Below are 16,251 nucleotides of genomic sequence, written 5' to 3' on the forward strand. Positions count from 1 at the left end.
CCTTCCGAGCCACCTGCTCTCTAAAACACTTCCTAGGTGTGGAAATAGTTTCAATGTTTACATCTAGTTTGAGTTTTTGCCATTTAACTCTGTGACTTGATGAGGATTGCGTAACAAGAAGTGAACATTTACTTAACTAAACCAAATGGTGTTCATGCAAAATCTCATGATGCTGCAAGCAGGATTCGAACCTACGCGGGGAAACCCGATTGGATTTCAAGTCCAACACCTTAACCACTCAGCCATCGCAGCTGCGTGAGTATGATGTCACTGTTGTCGTATACGAGCCATGCGCTACTCATGTCAGGCCGAGACCTAAAAAGTAAAGTAACAGAAGGACGGGGCACGTACCAGCAGTGCCCTGTTGTCCTCACTTATTTTGCATGCTTTCATACAATTAATAAAAATAGCAATATGCATCACTCAAAATGAGTGACAGGGCACAGATGAGCGGTAATCAATCACTGCACATTTCTATCCTCGTTTCCCTATATTACGGCGGTGGCAACGGGCCCTTAAGTGTACTCAGAAAGAGTCCAAAAGCTTAAACAAGACACGCTTCATAAAAAAAAGTACTCTTTTCATGACTTGTCTAGATCAGGCAGGACAGGTCCAGACTACTAACCCTTCCGAGCCACCTGCTCTCTAAAACACTTCCTGGGTGTGGAAATTGTCTCAATGTTTACATCTAGTTTGAGTTTTTGCAGTTTAGCTCTGTGACTTGATGAGGATTGCGTAACGAGAAGTGAACATTTACTTTAACTAAACCAAATGGTGTTCATGCAAAATCTCATAAAGCTGCAAGAAGGATTCGAACCTACGCGGGGAAACCCCATTGGATTTCAAGTTCAACATCTTAACCACTCAGCCATCGCAGCTGCATGAGTATGATGTCACTGTTGTCGTATACGAGCCATGCGCTACTTATGTCAGGCCGAGACCTAAAAAATAAGGTAACGGAAGGACGGGGCACGTACCAACAGTGCCCTGTTGTCCTCACTTATTTCGCATACTTTCATACAATTAATAAAAATAGCAATACGCATCACTCAAAGTGAGTGACAGGGCACAGATGAGCGGTAATCAATCACTGCACATTTCTACCCTCGTTTCCCTATTTTAAGGCGGTGGCAACGGGCCCTTAATTGTACTCAGAAAGAGTCCAAAAGCCTAAACAAGACACGCTTCATAAAAAAAAATTCTCTTTTCGTAACTTGTCTAGATCAGGCAGGATAGGTCCAGACTACAAACCCTTCCGAGCCACCTGCTCTCTAAAACACTTCCTAGGTGTGGAAATAGTTTCAATGTTTACATCTAGTTTGAGTTTTTGCCATTTAACTCTGTGACTTGATGAGGATTGCGTAACGAGAAGTGAACATTTCCTTAACTAAACCAAATAGTGTTCATGCAAAATCACACTACGCTGCAAGCAGGATTCGAACCTGCGCAGGGAAACCCCATTGGATTTCATGTTCAACGCCTTAACCACTCGGCCATCGCAGCTGCATGAGTATGATGTCACTGTTGTCGTATACGAGCCATACGCTGCTCACGTCAGGCCGAGACCTAAAAATTAAAGTAACAGCAGCACGTACCAGCAGTGCCCTGTATCCCCCACTTATTTTGATTGCTTTCATACAATTAATAAAAATAGCAACAAGCATCACTCAAAGTGAGGGTCAGGGCACAGATGAGCGGTAATCAATCACTGCGCATTTCTACCCTCTTTTCCCTATATTACGGCGGTGGTAACGGGCCCTTAAGTGTACTAAGAAAGAGTCCAAAAGCCTAAACAAGACACGCTTCATAAAAAAAATAATTACTCTTTTCGTCACTTGTCTAGATCATGCAGGACAGGTCCAGACTACAAACCCTTCCGAGGCACCTGCTCTCTAAAACACTTCCTGGGTGTGGAAATTGTCTCAATGTTTACATCTAGTTTGAGTTTTTGCCATTTAACTCTGTGACTTGATGAGGATTGCGTAACAAGAAGTGAACATTTACTTAACTAAACCAAATAGTGTTCATGCAAAATCACACTACGCTGCAAGCAGGATTCGAACCTACGCGGGGAAACCCCATTGGATTTCAAGTCCAACGCCTTAACCACTCGGCCATCGCAGCTGCGTGAGTATGATGTCACTGTTGTCGTATACGAGCCATGCGCTACTCATGTCAGGCCGAGACATAAAAAATAAAGTAACAGAAGGACGGGGCACGTACCAGCAGTGCCCTGTTGTCCTCACTTATTTTGCATACTTTCATACAATTAATAAAAATAGCAATACGCATCACTCAAAGTGAGTGACAGGGCACAGATAAGCGGTAATCAATCACTGCACATTTCTATCCTCGTATCCCTATATTACGGTGGTGGCAACGGGCCCTTAAGTGTACTCAGAAAGAGTCCAAAAGCTTAAACAAGACACGCTTCATAAAAAAAGTACTCTTTTCATGACTTGTCTACATCAGGCAGGACAGGTCCTCTAAAATACTTCCTGGGTGTAGAAATTGTCTCAATGTTTACATCTAGCATTTGAGTTTTTGCAGTTTAACTCTGTGACTTGATGAGGATTGCGTAATGAGAAGTGAACATTTACTTAACTAAACCAAATGGTGTTCATGCAAAATCTCATGCCGCTGCAAGCAGAATTCGAACCTACGCGGGGAAACCCCATTGGATTTCAAGTCCAACGCCTTAACCACTCGGCCATCGCAGCTGCGTGAGTATGATGTCACTGTTGTCGTATACGAGCCATGCGCTACTCATGTCAGGCCGAGACATAAAAAATAAAGTAACAGAAGGACGGGGCACGTACCAGCAGTGCCCTGTTGTCCTCACTTATTTTGCATGCTTTCATACAATTAATAAAAATAGCAATACGCATCACTCAAAGTGAGTGACAGGGCACCGATGAGCGGTAATCAATGACTGCACATTTCTATCCTCGTTTCCCTATATTACGGCGGTGGCAACGGGTCCTTAAATGTACTCAGAAAGAGTCCAAAAGCTTAAACAAGACACGCTTCATAAAAAAAAGTACTCTTTTCATGACTTGTCTAGATCAGGCAGGACAGGTCCAGACTACAAACCCTTCCGAGCCACCTGCTCTCTAAAACACTTCCTGGGTGTAGAAATTGTCTCAATGTTTACATCTAGTTTGAGTTTTTGCAGTTTAACTCTGTGACTTGATGAGGATTGCGTAATGAGAAGTGAACATTTACTTAACTAAATCAAATGGGGTTCAAGCAAATTCTCATCCCGCTGCAAGCAGGATTCGAACTTACGCGGGGAAACCCCATTGGATTTCAAGTCCAACGCCTTAACCACTCGGCCATCGCAGCTGCGTGAGTATGATGTCACTGTTGTCGTATACGAGCCATGCGCTACTCATGTCAGGTGGAGACCTAATAAATAAAGTAACGGAAGGACGGGGCGCATACCAGCAGTGCCCTGTTGTCCTCACTTATTTCGTAATACTTTCATACAATTAATAAAAATAGCAATATGCATCACTCAAAATGAGTGACAGGGCACAGATGAGCGGTAATCAGTCACTGCACATTTCTACCCTCTTTTCCCTATATTACGGCGGTGGCAACGGGCCCTTAATTGTACTCAGAAAGAGTCCAAAAGCCTAAACAAGACACGCTTCATAAAAAAAATTACTCTTTTCGTAACTTGTCTAGATCAGGCAGGATAGGTCCAGACTACAAACCCTTCCGAGCCACCTGCTCTCTAAAACACTTCCTAGGTGTGAAAATAGTTTCAATGTTTACATCTAGTTTGAGTTTTTGCCATTTAACTCTGTGACTTGATGAGGATTGCGTAACAAGAAGTGAACATTTACTTAACTAAACCAAATGGTGTTCATGCAAAATCTCATGACGCTGCAAGCAGGATTCGAACCTACGCGGGGAAACCCCATTGGATTTCAAGTCCAACGCCTTAACCACTCGGCCATCGCAGCTGCATGAGTATGATGTCACTGTTGTCGTATAAGAGCCATGCGCTACTTATGTCAGGCCGAGACCTAAAAAATAAAGTAACGGAAGGACGGGGCACGTACCAGCAGTGCACTGTTGTCCTCACTTATTTCGCATACTTTCATACAATTAATAAAAATAGCAATACGCATCACTCAAAGTGAGTGACAGGGCACAGATGAGCGGTAATCAATCACTGCACATTTCTACCCTCGTTTCCCTATATTACTGCGGTGGCAACGGGCCCTTAATTGTACTCAGAAAGAGTCCAAAAGCCTAAACAAGACACGCTTCATAAAAAAAATTACTCTTTTCGTAACTCGTCTAGATCAGGCAGGATAGGTCTAGACTACAAACCCTTCCGAGCCACCTGCTCTCTAAAACACTTCCTAGGTGTGGAAATAGTTTCAATGTTTACATCTAGTTTGAGTTTTTGCCATTTAACTCTGTGACTTGATGAGGATTGCGTAACGAGAAGTGAACATTTCCTTAACTTATCCAAATGGTGTTCATGCAAAATCACACTACGCTGCAAGCAGGATTCGAACCTGCGCAGGGAAACCCCATTGGATTTCAAGACCAACGCCTTAACCACTCGGCCATCGCAGCTGCACGAGTATGATGTCACTGTTGTCGTATACGAGCCATACGCTGCTCACGTCAGGCCGAGACCTAAAAATTAAAGTAACGGCAGGACGGGCAACGTACCAGCAGTGCCCTGTATCCCCCACTTATTTTGAATGCTTTCATACAATTATTAAAAATAGCAACAAGCATCACTCAAAGTGAGGGTCAGGGCACAGATGAACGGTAATCAAACACTGCGCATTTTTACCCTCTTTTCCATATATTACGGCGGTGTTAACGGGCCCTTAAGTGTACTAAGAAAGAGTCCAAAAGCATAAACAAGACACGCTTCATAAAAAAAATAATAATTTTTTTCGTGACTTGTCTAGATCATGCAGGACAGGTCCAGACTACGAACCCTTCCGAGGCACCTGCTCTCTAAAACACTTCCTGGGTGTGGAAATTGTCTCAATGTTTACATCTAGTTTGAGTTTTTGCCGTTTAACTCTGTGACTTGATGAGGATTGCGTAACAAGAAGTGAACACTTACTTAACTAAACCAAATGGTGTTCATGCAAAATCTCACAACGCTGCAAGCAGGATTCGAACCTACGCGGGGAAACCCCATTGGATTTCAAGTCCAACGCCTTAACCACGCGGCCATCGCAGGTGCGTGAGTATGATGTCACAGTTGTCGTATACGAGCCATGCACTACTCACGTCAGGCCGCGACATAAAAAATAAAGTAACAGAAGGCAGGGGCACGTACCAGCAGTGACCTGTTGTCCTCACTTATTTTGCATACTTTCATACAATTAATAAAAATAGCAATACGCATCACTCAAAGTGAATGACAGGGCACAGATGAGCGGTAATCAATCACTGCACATTTCTATCCTCGTATCCCTATATTACGGCGGTGGCAACGGGCCCTTAAGTGTTCTCAGAAAGAGTCCAAAAGCTTAAACAAGACACGCTTCATAAAAAAAAGTTCTCTTTTCATAACTTGTCTAGATCAGGCAGGACAGGTCCAGACTACGAACCCTTCCGAGCCACCTACTCTCTAAAACACTTCCTGGGTGTAGAAATTGTCTCAATGTTTACATCTAGTTTGAGTTTTTGCAGTTTAACTCTGTGACTTGATGAGGATTGCGTAATGAGAAGTGAACATTTACTTAACTAAACCAAATGGTGTTCATGCAAAATCTCATGCCGCTGCAAGCAGGATTCAAACCTACGTGGGGAAACCCCATTGGATTTCAAGTCCAACGCCTTAACCACTCGGCCATCGCAGCTGCGTGAGTATGATGTCACTGTTGTCGTATACGAGCCATGCGCTACTCATGTCAGGTGGAGACCTAATAAATAAAGTAACGGAAGGACGGGGCACATACCAGCAGTGCCCTGTTGTCCTCACTTATTTCGCAAACTTTCATACAATTAATAAAAATAGCAATATGCATCACTCAAAATGAGTGACAGGGCACAGATGAGCAGTAATCAATCACTGCACATTTCTATCCTCGTTTCCCTATATTACGGCGGTGGCAACGGGCCCTTAAGTGTACTCAGAAAGAGTCCAAACGCTTAAACAAGACACGCTTCATAAAAAAAGTACTCTTTTCATGACTTGTCTAGATCAGGCAGGACAGGTCCAGACTACGAACCCTTCCGAGCCACCTGCTCTCTAAAACACTTCCTGGGTGTGGAAATTGTCTCAATGTTTACATCTAGTTTGAGTTTTTGCCGTTTAACTCTGTGACTTGATGAGGATTGTGTAACGAGAAGTGAACATTTACTTAACTAAACCAAATGGTGTTCATGCAAAATCTCATGACGCTGCAAGCAGGATTCGAACCTGCAAGGGGAAACCCCATTGGGTTTCAAGTCCAACACCTTAACCACTCAGCCATCGCAGCTGCATGAGTATGATGTCACTGTTGTCGTATACGAGCCATGCGCTACTCATGTCAGGCCGAGACCTAAAAAGTAAAGTAACAGAAGGACGGGGCACGTACCAGCAGTGCCCTGTTGTCCTCACTTATTTCGCATACTTTCATACAATTAATAAAAATAGCAAAACGCATCACACAAAGTGAGTGACAGGGCACAGATGAGCGGTAATCAATCTCTGCACATTTCTACTCTTGTTTCCCTATATTACGGCGGTGGCAACGGGCCCTTAATTGTACTCAAAAAGAGTCCAAAAGCCTAAACAAGACACGCTTCATAAAAAAAATTACTCTTTTCGTAACTTGTCTAGATCAGGCAGGATAGGTCCAGACTACAAACCCTTCCGAGCCACCTGCTCTCTAAAACACTTCCTAGGTGTGGAAATAGTTTCAATGTTTACATCTAGTTTGAGTTTTTGCCATTTAACTCTGTGACTTGATGAGGATTGCGTAACAAGAAGTGAACATTTACTTAACTAAACCAAATGGTGTTCATGCAAAATCTCATGACGCTGCAAGCATGATTCGAACCTACGCGGGGAAACCCCATTGGATTTCGAGTCCAACACCTTAACCACTCGGCCATCACAGCTGCGTGAGTATGATGTCACAGTTGTCGAATACGAGCTATGCACTACTCACGTCAGGCCGAGACATAAAAAATAAAGTAACAGAAGGACGGGGCACGTACCAGCAGTGCCCTGTTGTCCTCACTTATTTTGCATGCTTTCATACAATTAATAAAAATAGCAATACACATCACTCAAAGTGAGTGACAGGGCACAGATGAGCGGTAATCAATCACTGCACATTTCTATCCTCAGATCCCTATATTACGGTGGTGGCAACGGGCCCTTAAGTGTACTCAGAAAGAGTCCAAAAGCTTAAACAAGACACGCTTCATAAGAAAAAGTACTCTTTTCATGACTTGTCTAGATCAGGCAGGACAGGTCCAGACTACGAACCCTTCCGAGCCACCTGCTCTCTAAAACACTTCCTGGGTGTGGAAATTGTCTCAATGTTTACATCTAGTTTGAGTTTTTGCAGTTTAACTCTGTGACTTGATGAGGATTGCGTAATGAGAAGTGAACATTTACTTAACTAAACCAAATGGTGTTCATGCAAAATCTCATGCCGCTGCAAGCAGGATTCTAACCTATGCGGGGAAACCCCATTGGATTTCAAGTCCAACGCCTTAACCACTCTGCCATCGCTGCTGCGTGAGTATGATGTCACTGTTGTCGTATACGAGCCATGCGCTACTCATGTCAGGTGGAGACCTAAAAAATAAAGTAACGGAAGGACGGGGCACATACCAGCAGTGCCCTGTTGTCCTCACTTATTTCGCATACTTTCATACAATTAATAAAAATAGCAATATGCATCACTCAAAATGAGTGACAGGGCACAGATGAGCGGTACTCAATCACTGCACATTTCTATCCTCGTTTCCCTATATTACGGCGGTGGCAACGGGCCCTTAAGTGTACTCAGAAAGAGTCCAAAAGCTTAAACAAGACATGCTTCATAAAAAAAAGTACTCTTTTCATGACTTGTCTAGATCAGGCATGACAGGTCCAGACTACGAACCCTTCCGAGCCACCTGCTCTCTAAAACACTTCCTGGGTGTGGAAATTGTCTCAATGTTTACATCTAGTTTGAGTTTTTGCCGTTTAACTCTGTGACTTGATGAGGATTGCGTAACGAGAAGTGAACATTTACTTAACTAAACCAAATGGTGTTCATGCAAAATCTCATAAAGCTGCAAGCAGGATTCGAACCTACGCAGGGAAACCCCATTGGATTTCAAGTCCAACACCTTAAACACTCAGCCATCGCAGCTGCATGAGTATGATGTCACTGTTGTCGTATACGAGCCATGCGCTACTCATGTCAGGCCGAGACCTAAAAAATAAAGTAACAGATGGACGGGGCACGTACCAGCAGTGCCCTGTTGTCCTCACTTATTTCGCATACTTTCACACAATTAATAAAAATAGCAATACGCATCACACAAAGTGAGTGACAGGGCACAGATGAGCGGTAATCAATCTCTGCACATTTCTACCCTCGTTTCCCTATATTACGGCGGTGGCAACGGGCCCTTAATTGTACTCAGAAAGAGTCCAAAAGCCTAAACAAGACACGCTTCATAAAAAAAAATTACTCTTTTCATAACTTGTCTAGATCAGGCAGGATAGGTCCAGACTACAAACCCTTCCGAGCCACCTGCTCTCTAAAACACTTCCTAGGTGTGGAAATAGTTTCAATGTTTACATCTAGTTTGAGTTTATGCCATTTAACTCTGTGACTTGATGAGGATTGCGTAACGAGAAGTGAACATTTCCTTAACTAAACCAAATGGTGTTCATGCAAAATCACACTACGCTGCAAGCAGGATTCGAACCTGCACAGGGAAACCCCATTGGACTTCGAGTCCAACGCCTTACCAACTCAGCCATCGCAGCTGCATGAGAATGATGTCACTATTGTCGTATACGAGCCATGCTCTGCTCATGTCAGGCCGAGACCAAAAAAATAAAGTAACGGAAGGACGGGGCACGTACCAGCAGTGCCCTGTTGTCCTCACTTATTTCGCATGCTTTCATACAATTAATAAAAATAGCAACATGCATCACTCAAAGTGAGTGAAAGGGCACAGATGAGTGGTAATCAATCACTGCATGTTTCTACCCACTTTTCCCTATATTACGGCTGTGGTAACGGGCCCTTAAGTGTACTAAGAAAGAGTCCAAAAGCCTAAACAAGACATGCTTCATAAAAAAGTACTCTTTTCATGACTTGTCTAGATCAGGCAGGACAGGTTCAGACTACAAACCCTTCCGAGCCACCAGCTCTCTAAAACACTTCCTGGGTGTGGAAATTGTCTCAATGTTTACATCTAGTTTGAGTTTTTTCCATTTAACTCTGTGACTTGATGAGGATTGCGTAACGAGAAGTGAACATTTACTTAACTAAACCAAATGGTGTTCATGCAAAATCACACTACGCTGCAAGCAGGATTCGAACCTGCGCAGGGAAACCAGATTGGATTTCGAGTCCAACGCCTTAACCACTCTGCCATCGCAGCTGCATGAGTATGATGTCACTGTTGTCGTATACGAGCCATACGCTGCTCACGTCAGGCCGAGACCTAAAAATTAAAGTAACGGCAGGACGGGGCACATACCAGCAGTGCCCTGTATCCCCCACTTATTTTAAATGCTTTCATACAATTAATAAAAATAGCAACAAGCATCACTCAAAGTGAGGGTCAGGGCACAGATGAGCGGTAATCAATCACTGCGCATTTCTACCCTCTATTCCCTATATTACAGCGGTGATAACGGGCCCTTAAGTGTACTAAGAAAGAGTCCAAAAGCCTAAACTAGACACGCTTCATAAAAAAAATAATTACTCTTTTCATGACTTGTCTAGATCAGGCAGGACAGGTCCAGACTACGAACCCTTCCGAGCCACCTGCTCTCTAAAACACTTCCTGGGTGTGGAAATTGTCTCAATGTTTACATCTAGTTTGAGTTTTTGCCGTTTAACTCTGTGACTTGATGAGGATTGCGTAACGAGAAGTGAACATTTACTTAACTAAACCAAATGGTGTTCATGCAAAATCTCATGACGCTGCAAGCAGGATTCGAACCTGCACGGGGAAACACCATTGGGTTTCAAGTCCAACACCTTAACCACTCAGCCATCGCAGCTGCATGAGTATGATGTCACTGTTGTCGTATACGAGCCATGCGCTACTCATGTCAGGCCGAGACCTAAAAAGTAAAGTAACAGAAGGACGGGGCATGTACCAGCAGTGCCCTGTTGTCCTCACTTATTTCGCATACTTTCATACAATTAATAAAAATAGCAAAACGCATCACACAAAGTGAGTGACAGGGCACAGATGAGCGGTAATCAATCTCTGCACATTTCTACTCTCGTTTCCCTATATTACGGCGGTGGCAACGGGCCCTTAATTGTACTCAAAAAGAGTCCAAAAGCCTAAACAAGACACGCTTCATAAAAAAAAAATTACTCTTTTCGTAACTTGTCTAGATCAGGCAGGATAGGTCCAGACTACAAACCTTTCCGAGCCACCTGCTCTCTAAAACACTTCCTAGGTGTGGAAATAGTTTCAATGTTTACATCTAGTTTGAGTTTTTGCCATTTAACTCTGTGACTTGATGAGGATTGCGTAACAAGAAGTGAACATTTACTTAACTAAACCAAATGGTGTTCATGCAAAATCTCATGACGCTGCAAGCAGGATTCGAACCTACGCGGGGAAACCCCATTGGATTTCAAGTCCAACGCCTTAACCACTCGGCCATCACAGCTGCGTGAGTATGATGTCACAGTTGTCGAATACGAGCCATGCACTACTCACGTCAGGCCGAGACATAAAAAATAAAGTAACAGAAGGACGGGGCACGTACCAGCAGTGCCCTGTTGTCCTCACTTATTTTGCATGCTTTCATACAATTAATAAAAATAGCAATACGCATCACTCAAAGTGAGTGACAGGGCACAGATGAGCGGTAATCAATCACTGCACATTTCTATCCTCGTATCCCTATATTACGGTGGTGGCAACGGGCCCTTAAATGTACTCAGAAAGAGTCCAAAAGCTTAAACAAGACACGCTTCATAAAAAAAGTACTCTTTTCATGACTTGTCTAGATCAGGCAGGACAGGTCCAGACTACGAACCCTTCCGAGCCACCTGCTCTCTAAAACACTTCCTGGGTGTGGAAATTGTCTCAATGTTTACATCTAGTTTGAGTTTTTGCAGTTTAACTCTGTGACTTGATGAGGATTGCGTAATGAGAAGTGAACATTTACTTAACTAAACCAAATGGTGTTCATGCAAAATCTCATGCCGCCGCAAGCAGGATTCGAATCTATGCAGGTAAACCCCATTGGATTTCAAGTCCAACGCCTTAACCACTCGGCCATCGCAGCTGCGTGAGTATGATGTCACTGTTGTCGTATACGAGCCATGCGCTACTCATGTCAGGTGGAGACCTAAAAAATAAAGTAACGGAAGGACGGGGCACATACCAGCAGTGCCCTGTTGTCCTCTCTTATTTGGCATACTTTCATACAATTAATAAAAATAGCAATATGCATCACTCAAAATGAGTGACAGGGCACAGATGAGCGGTAATCAATCACTGCACATTTCTATCCTCGTTTCCCTATATTACGGCGGTGGCAACGGGCCCTTAAGTGTACTCAGAAAGAGTCCAAAAGCTTAAACAAGACACGCTTCATAAAAAAAAGTACTCTTTTCATGACTTGTCTAGATCAGGCAGGACAGGTCCAGACTACGAACCCTTCCGAGCCACCTGCTCTCTAAAACACTTCCTGGGTGTGGAAATTGTCTCAATGTTTACATCTAGTTTGAGTTTTTGCCGTTTAACTCTGTGACTTGATGAGGATTGCGTAACGAGAAGTGAACATTTACTTAACTAAACCAAATGGTGTTCATGCAAAATCTCATAAAGCTGCAAGCAAGATTCGAACTTACGCGGGGAAACCCCATTGGATTTCAAGTCCAACACCTTAACCACTCAGCCATCGCAGCTGCATGAGTATGATGTCACTGTTGTCGTATACGAGCCATGCGCTACTCATGTCCGGCCGAGACCTAAAAAATAAAGTAACAGATGGACGGGGCACGTACCAGCAGTGCCCTGTTGTCCTCACTTATTTCGCATACTTTCACACAATTAATAAAAATAGCAATACGCATCACACAAAGTGAGTGACAGGGCACAGATGAGCGGTAATCAATCTCTGCACATTTCTACCCTCGTTTCCCTATATTACGGCGGTGGCAACGGGCCCCTAATTGTACTAAGAAAGAGTCCAAAAGCCTAAACAAGACACGCTCCATAAAAAAAATTACTCTTTTCATAACTTGTCTAGATCAGGCAGGATAGCTCCAGACTACAAACCCTTCCTAGCCACCTGCTCTCTAAAACACTTCCTAGGTGTGGAAATAGTTTCAATGTTTACATCTAGTTTGAGTTTTTGCCATTTAACTCTGTGACTTGATGAGGATTGCGTAACGAGAAGTGAACATTTCCTTAACTAAACCAAATGGTGTTCATGCAAAATCACACTACGCTGCAAGCAGGATTCGAACCTGCACAGGGAAACCCCATTGGACTTCGAGTCCAACGCCTTAACCACTCGGCCATCGCAGCTGCGTGAGTATGATGTCACTATTGTCGTATACGAGCCATGCTCTGCTCATGTCAGGCCGAGACCAAAAAAATAAAGTAACGGAAGGACGGGGCACGTACCAGCAGTGCCCTGTTGTCCTCACTTATTTTGCATGCTTTCATACAATTAATAAAAATAGCAACATGCATCACTCAAAGTGAGTGAAAGGGCACAGATCAGTGGTAATCAATCACTGCATGTTTCTACCCACTTTTCCCTATATTACGGCTGTGGTAACGGGCCCTTAAGTGTAGTAAGAAAGAGTCCAAAAGCCTAAACAAGACATGCTTCATAAAAAAGTACTCTTTTTATGACTTGTCTAGATCAGGCATGACAGGTTCAGACTACAAACCCTTCCGAGCCACCAGCTCTCTAAAACACTTCCTGGGTGTGGAAATTGTCTCAATGTTTACATCTAGTTTGAGTTTTTTCCATTTAACTCTGTGACTTGATGAGGATTGCGTAACGAGAAGTGAACATTTACTTAACTAAACCAAATGGTGTTCATGCAAAATCACACTACGCTGCAAGAAGGATTAGAACCTGCGCAGGGAAACCAGATTGGATTTCGAGTCCAACGCCTTAAACACTCAGCCATCGCAGCTGCATGAGTATGATGTCACTGTTGTCGTATACGAGCCATACGCTGCTCACTTCAGGCCGAGACCTAAAAATTAAAGTAACGGCAGGACGGGGCACGTACCAGCAGTGCCCTGTATCCCCCACTTATTTTGAATGCTTTCATACAATTAATAAAAATAGCAACAAGCATCACTCAAAGTGAGGGTCAGGGCACAGATGAGCGGTAATCAATCACTGTGCATTTCTACCCTCTTTTCCCTATATTACGGCGGTGGTAACGGGCCGGGCCCTTAAGTGTACTAAGAAAGAGTCCAAAAGCCTAAACAAGACACGCTTCATAAAAAAAATAATTACTCTTTTCGTGACTTGTCTAGATCATGCAGGAAAGGTCCAGACTACGAACCCTTCCGAGGCACCTGCTCTCTAAAACACTTCCTGGGTGTGGAAATTGTCTCAATGTTTACATCTAGTTTGAGTTGTTGCCGTTTAACTCTGTGACTTGATGAGGATTGCGTAACGAGAAGTGAACATTTACTTAACTAAACCAAATGGTGTTCATGCAAAATCTCATAAAGCTGCAAACAGGATTCGAACCTACGCGGGGAATCCCCATTGGATTTCAAGTCCAACACCTTAACCACTCAGCCATCGCAGCTGCATGAGTATGATGTCACTGTTGTCGTATACGAGCCATGCGCTACTCATGTCAGGCCGAGACCTAAAAAATAAAGTAACAGATGGACGGGGCACGTACCAGCAGTGCCCTGTTGTCCTCACTTATTTCGCATACTTTCACACAATTAATAAAAATAGCAATACGCATCACACAAAGTGAGTGACAGGGCACAGATGAGCGGTAATCAATCTCTGCACATTTCTACCCTCGTTTCCCTATATTACGGCGGTGGCAACGGGCCCTTAATTGTACTCAGAAAGAGTCCAAAAGCCTAAACAAGACACGCTTCATGAAAAAAAAAAATTACTCTTTTCGTGACGTGTCTAGATCATGCAGGACAGGTCCAGACTACGAACCCTTCTGAGGCACCTGCTCTCTAAAACACTTCCTTGGTGTGGAAATTGTCTCAATGTTTACATCTAGTTTGAGTTTTTGCCCTTTAACTCTGTGACTTGATGAGGATTGCGTAATGAGAAGTGAACATTTACTTATCTTAACCAAATGGTGTTCATGCAAAATCTCATGCCGCTGCAAGCAGGATTCGAACCTACGCAGGGAAACCCGATTGGCTTTCAAGTCCAACGCCTTAACCACTCAGCCATCGCTGCTGCATGAGTATGATGTCACTGTTGTCGTATACGAGCCATGCGCTACTCATGTCAGGCCGAGACCTAAAAAGTAAAGTAACAGAAGGACGGGGCACGTACCAGCAGTGCCCTGTTGTCCTCACTTATTTCGCATACTTTCATACAATTAATAAAAATAGCAATACGCATCACTCAAAGTGAGTGACAGGGCACAGATGAGCGGTAATCAATCACTGCACATTTCTATCCTCGTATCCCTATATTACGGCGGTGGCAACGGGCCCTTAAGTGTACTCAGAAAGAGTCCAAAAGCTTAAACAAGACACGCTTCATAAAAAAAAGTACTCTTTTCATGACTTGTCTAGATCAGGCAGGACAGGTCCAGACTACGAACCCTTCCGAGCCACCTGCTCTCTAAAACACTTCCTGGGTGTGGGAATTGTCTCAATGTTTACATCTAGTTTGAGTTTTTGCAGTTTAACTCTGTGACTTGATGAGGATTGCATAATGAGAAGTGAACATTTACTTAACTAAACCAAATGGTGTTCATGCAAAATCTCATGCCGCTGCAAGCAGGATTCGAACCTATTTGGGGAAACCCCATTGGATTTCAAGTCCAACGCCTTAACCACTCGGCCGTCGCAGCTGCGTGAGTAGGATGTCACTGTTGTCGTATACGAGCCATGCACTACTCATGTCAGGTGGAGACCTAAAAAATAAAGTAACGGAAGGACGGGGCACATACCAGCAGTGCCCTGTTGTCCTTACTTATTTCGCATACTTTCATACAATTAATAAAAATAGCAATATGCATCACTCAAAATGAGTGACAGGGCACAGATGAGCGGTAATCAATCACTGCACATTTCTATCCTCGTTTCCCTATATTACAGCGGTGGCAACGGGCCCTTAAGTGTACTCAGAAAGAGTCCAAAAGCTTAAACAAGACACGCTTCATAAAAAAAAGTACTCTTTTCATGACTTGTCTAGATCAGGCAGGACAGGTCCAGACTACGAACCCTTCCGAGCCACCTACTCTCTAAAATACTTCCTGGGTGTAGAAATTGTCTCAATGTTTACATCTAGTTTGAGTTTTTGCAGTTTAACTCTGTGACTTGATGAGGATTGCGTATCGAGAAGTGAACATTTCCTTAACTAAACCAAATGGTGTTCATGCAAAATCACACTACGCTGCAAGCTGGATTCGAACCTGCGGAGGGAAACCCCATTGGATTTCGAGTCCAACGCCTTAACCACTCGGCCATCGCAGCTGCATGAGTATGATGTCACTATTGTCGTATACGAGCCATGCTCTGCTCATGTCAGGCTGAGACCAAAAAAATAAAGTAACGGAAGGACGGGGCACATACCAGCAGTGCCCTGTTGTCCTCACTTATTTTGCATGCTTTCATACAATTAATAAAAATAGCAACATGCATCACTCAAAGTGAGTGAAAGGGCACAGATGAGCGGTAATCAATCACTGCATGTTTCTACCCACTTTTCCCTATATTACGGCGGTGGTAACGGGCCCTTAAGTGTACTAAAAAAGAGTCCAAAAGCCTAAACAAGAAATGCTTCATAAAAAAAAGTACTCTTTTCATGACTTGTCTAGTTCAGGCAGGACAGGTTCAGACTACAAACCCTTCCGAGCCACCAGC

General features: G+C 43.6%; 13 non-coding genes across 13 annotated transcripts; all 13 read right to left on the bottom strand.

Annotated features, from left to right (window-relative positions):
* Positions 1-2,042: 2,042 nt before the first annotated feature.
* On the bottom strand, positions 2,043-2,124 carry TRNAS-UGA (transfer RNA serine (anticodon UGA)). Its single transcript has one exon. It is a non-coding gene; the product is annotated as a tRNA-Ser (tRNA).
* A 514-nt stretch (positions 2,125-2,638) lies between these two features.
* On the bottom strand, positions 2,639-2,720 carry TRNAS-UGA (transfer RNA serine (anticodon UGA)). The gene has a single exon. It is a non-coding gene; the product is annotated as a tRNA-Ser (tRNA).
* Positions 2,721-3,263: 543 nt separating this feature from the next.
* On the bottom strand, positions 3,264-3,345 carry TRNAS-UGA (transfer RNA serine (anticodon UGA)). Its single transcript has one exon. It is a non-coding gene; the product is annotated as a tRNA-Ser (tRNA).
* A 544-nt stretch (positions 3,346-3,889) lies between these two features.
* TRNAS-UGA (transfer RNA serine (anticodon UGA)) lies at positions 3,890-3,971 on the bottom strand. The gene has a single exon. It is a non-coding gene; the product is annotated as a tRNA-Ser (tRNA).
* A 543-nt stretch (positions 3,972-4,514) lies between these two features.
* TRNAS-UGA (transfer RNA serine (anticodon UGA)) lies at positions 4,515-4,596 on the bottom strand. The gene has a single exon. It is a non-coding gene; the product is annotated as a tRNA-Ser (tRNA).
* Positions 4,597-5,767: 1,171 nt separating this feature from the next.
* TRNAS-UGA (transfer RNA serine (anticodon UGA)) lies at positions 5,768-5,849 on the bottom strand. The gene has a single exon. It is a non-coding gene; the product is annotated as a tRNA-Ser (tRNA).
* A 1,167-nt stretch (positions 5,850-7,016) lies between these two features.
* Positions 7,017-7,098, bottom strand: TRNAS-CGA (transfer RNA serine (anticodon CGA)). Its single transcript has one exon. It is a non-coding gene; the product is annotated as a tRNA-Ser (tRNA).
* Positions 7,099-8,892: 1,794 nt separating this feature from the next.
* On the bottom strand, positions 8,893-8,974 carry TRNAS-CGA (transfer RNA serine (anticodon CGA)). Its single transcript has one exon. It is a non-coding gene; the product is annotated as a tRNA-Ser (tRNA).
* Positions 8,975-9,515: 541 nt separating this feature from the next.
* Positions 9,516-9,597, bottom strand: TRNAS-CGA (transfer RNA serine (anticodon CGA)). The gene has a single exon. It is a non-coding gene; the product is annotated as a tRNA-Ser (tRNA).
* Positions 9,598-10,770: 1,173 nt separating this feature from the next.
* Positions 10,771-10,852, bottom strand: TRNAS-UGA (transfer RNA serine (anticodon UGA)). The gene has a single exon. It is a non-coding gene; the product is annotated as a tRNA-Ser (tRNA).
* A 1,167-nt stretch (positions 10,853-12,019) lies between these two features.
* TRNAS-UGA (transfer RNA serine (anticodon UGA)) lies at positions 12,020-12,101 on the bottom strand. The gene has a single exon. It is a non-coding gene; the product is annotated as a tRNA-Ser (tRNA).
* Positions 12,102-12,644: 543 nt separating this feature from the next.
* TRNAS-CGA (transfer RNA serine (anticodon CGA)) lies at positions 12,645-12,726 on the bottom strand. The gene has a single exon. It is a non-coding gene; the product is annotated as a tRNA-Ser (tRNA).
* A 3,053-nt stretch (positions 12,727-15,779) lies between these two features.
* On the bottom strand, positions 15,780-15,861 carry TRNAS-CGA (transfer RNA serine (anticodon CGA)). The gene has a single exon. It is a non-coding gene; the product is annotated as a tRNA-Ser (tRNA).
* Positions 15,862-16,251: the final 390 nt, after the last annotated feature.

This window comes from Lissotriton vulgaris, chromosome 11, assembly GCF_964263255.1.
Source record: "Lissotriton vulgaris chromosome 11, aLisVul1.2, whole genome shotgun sequence".
NCBI lineage: Eukaryota > Metazoa > Chordata > Amphibia > Caudata > Salamandridae > Lissotriton > Lissotriton vulgaris.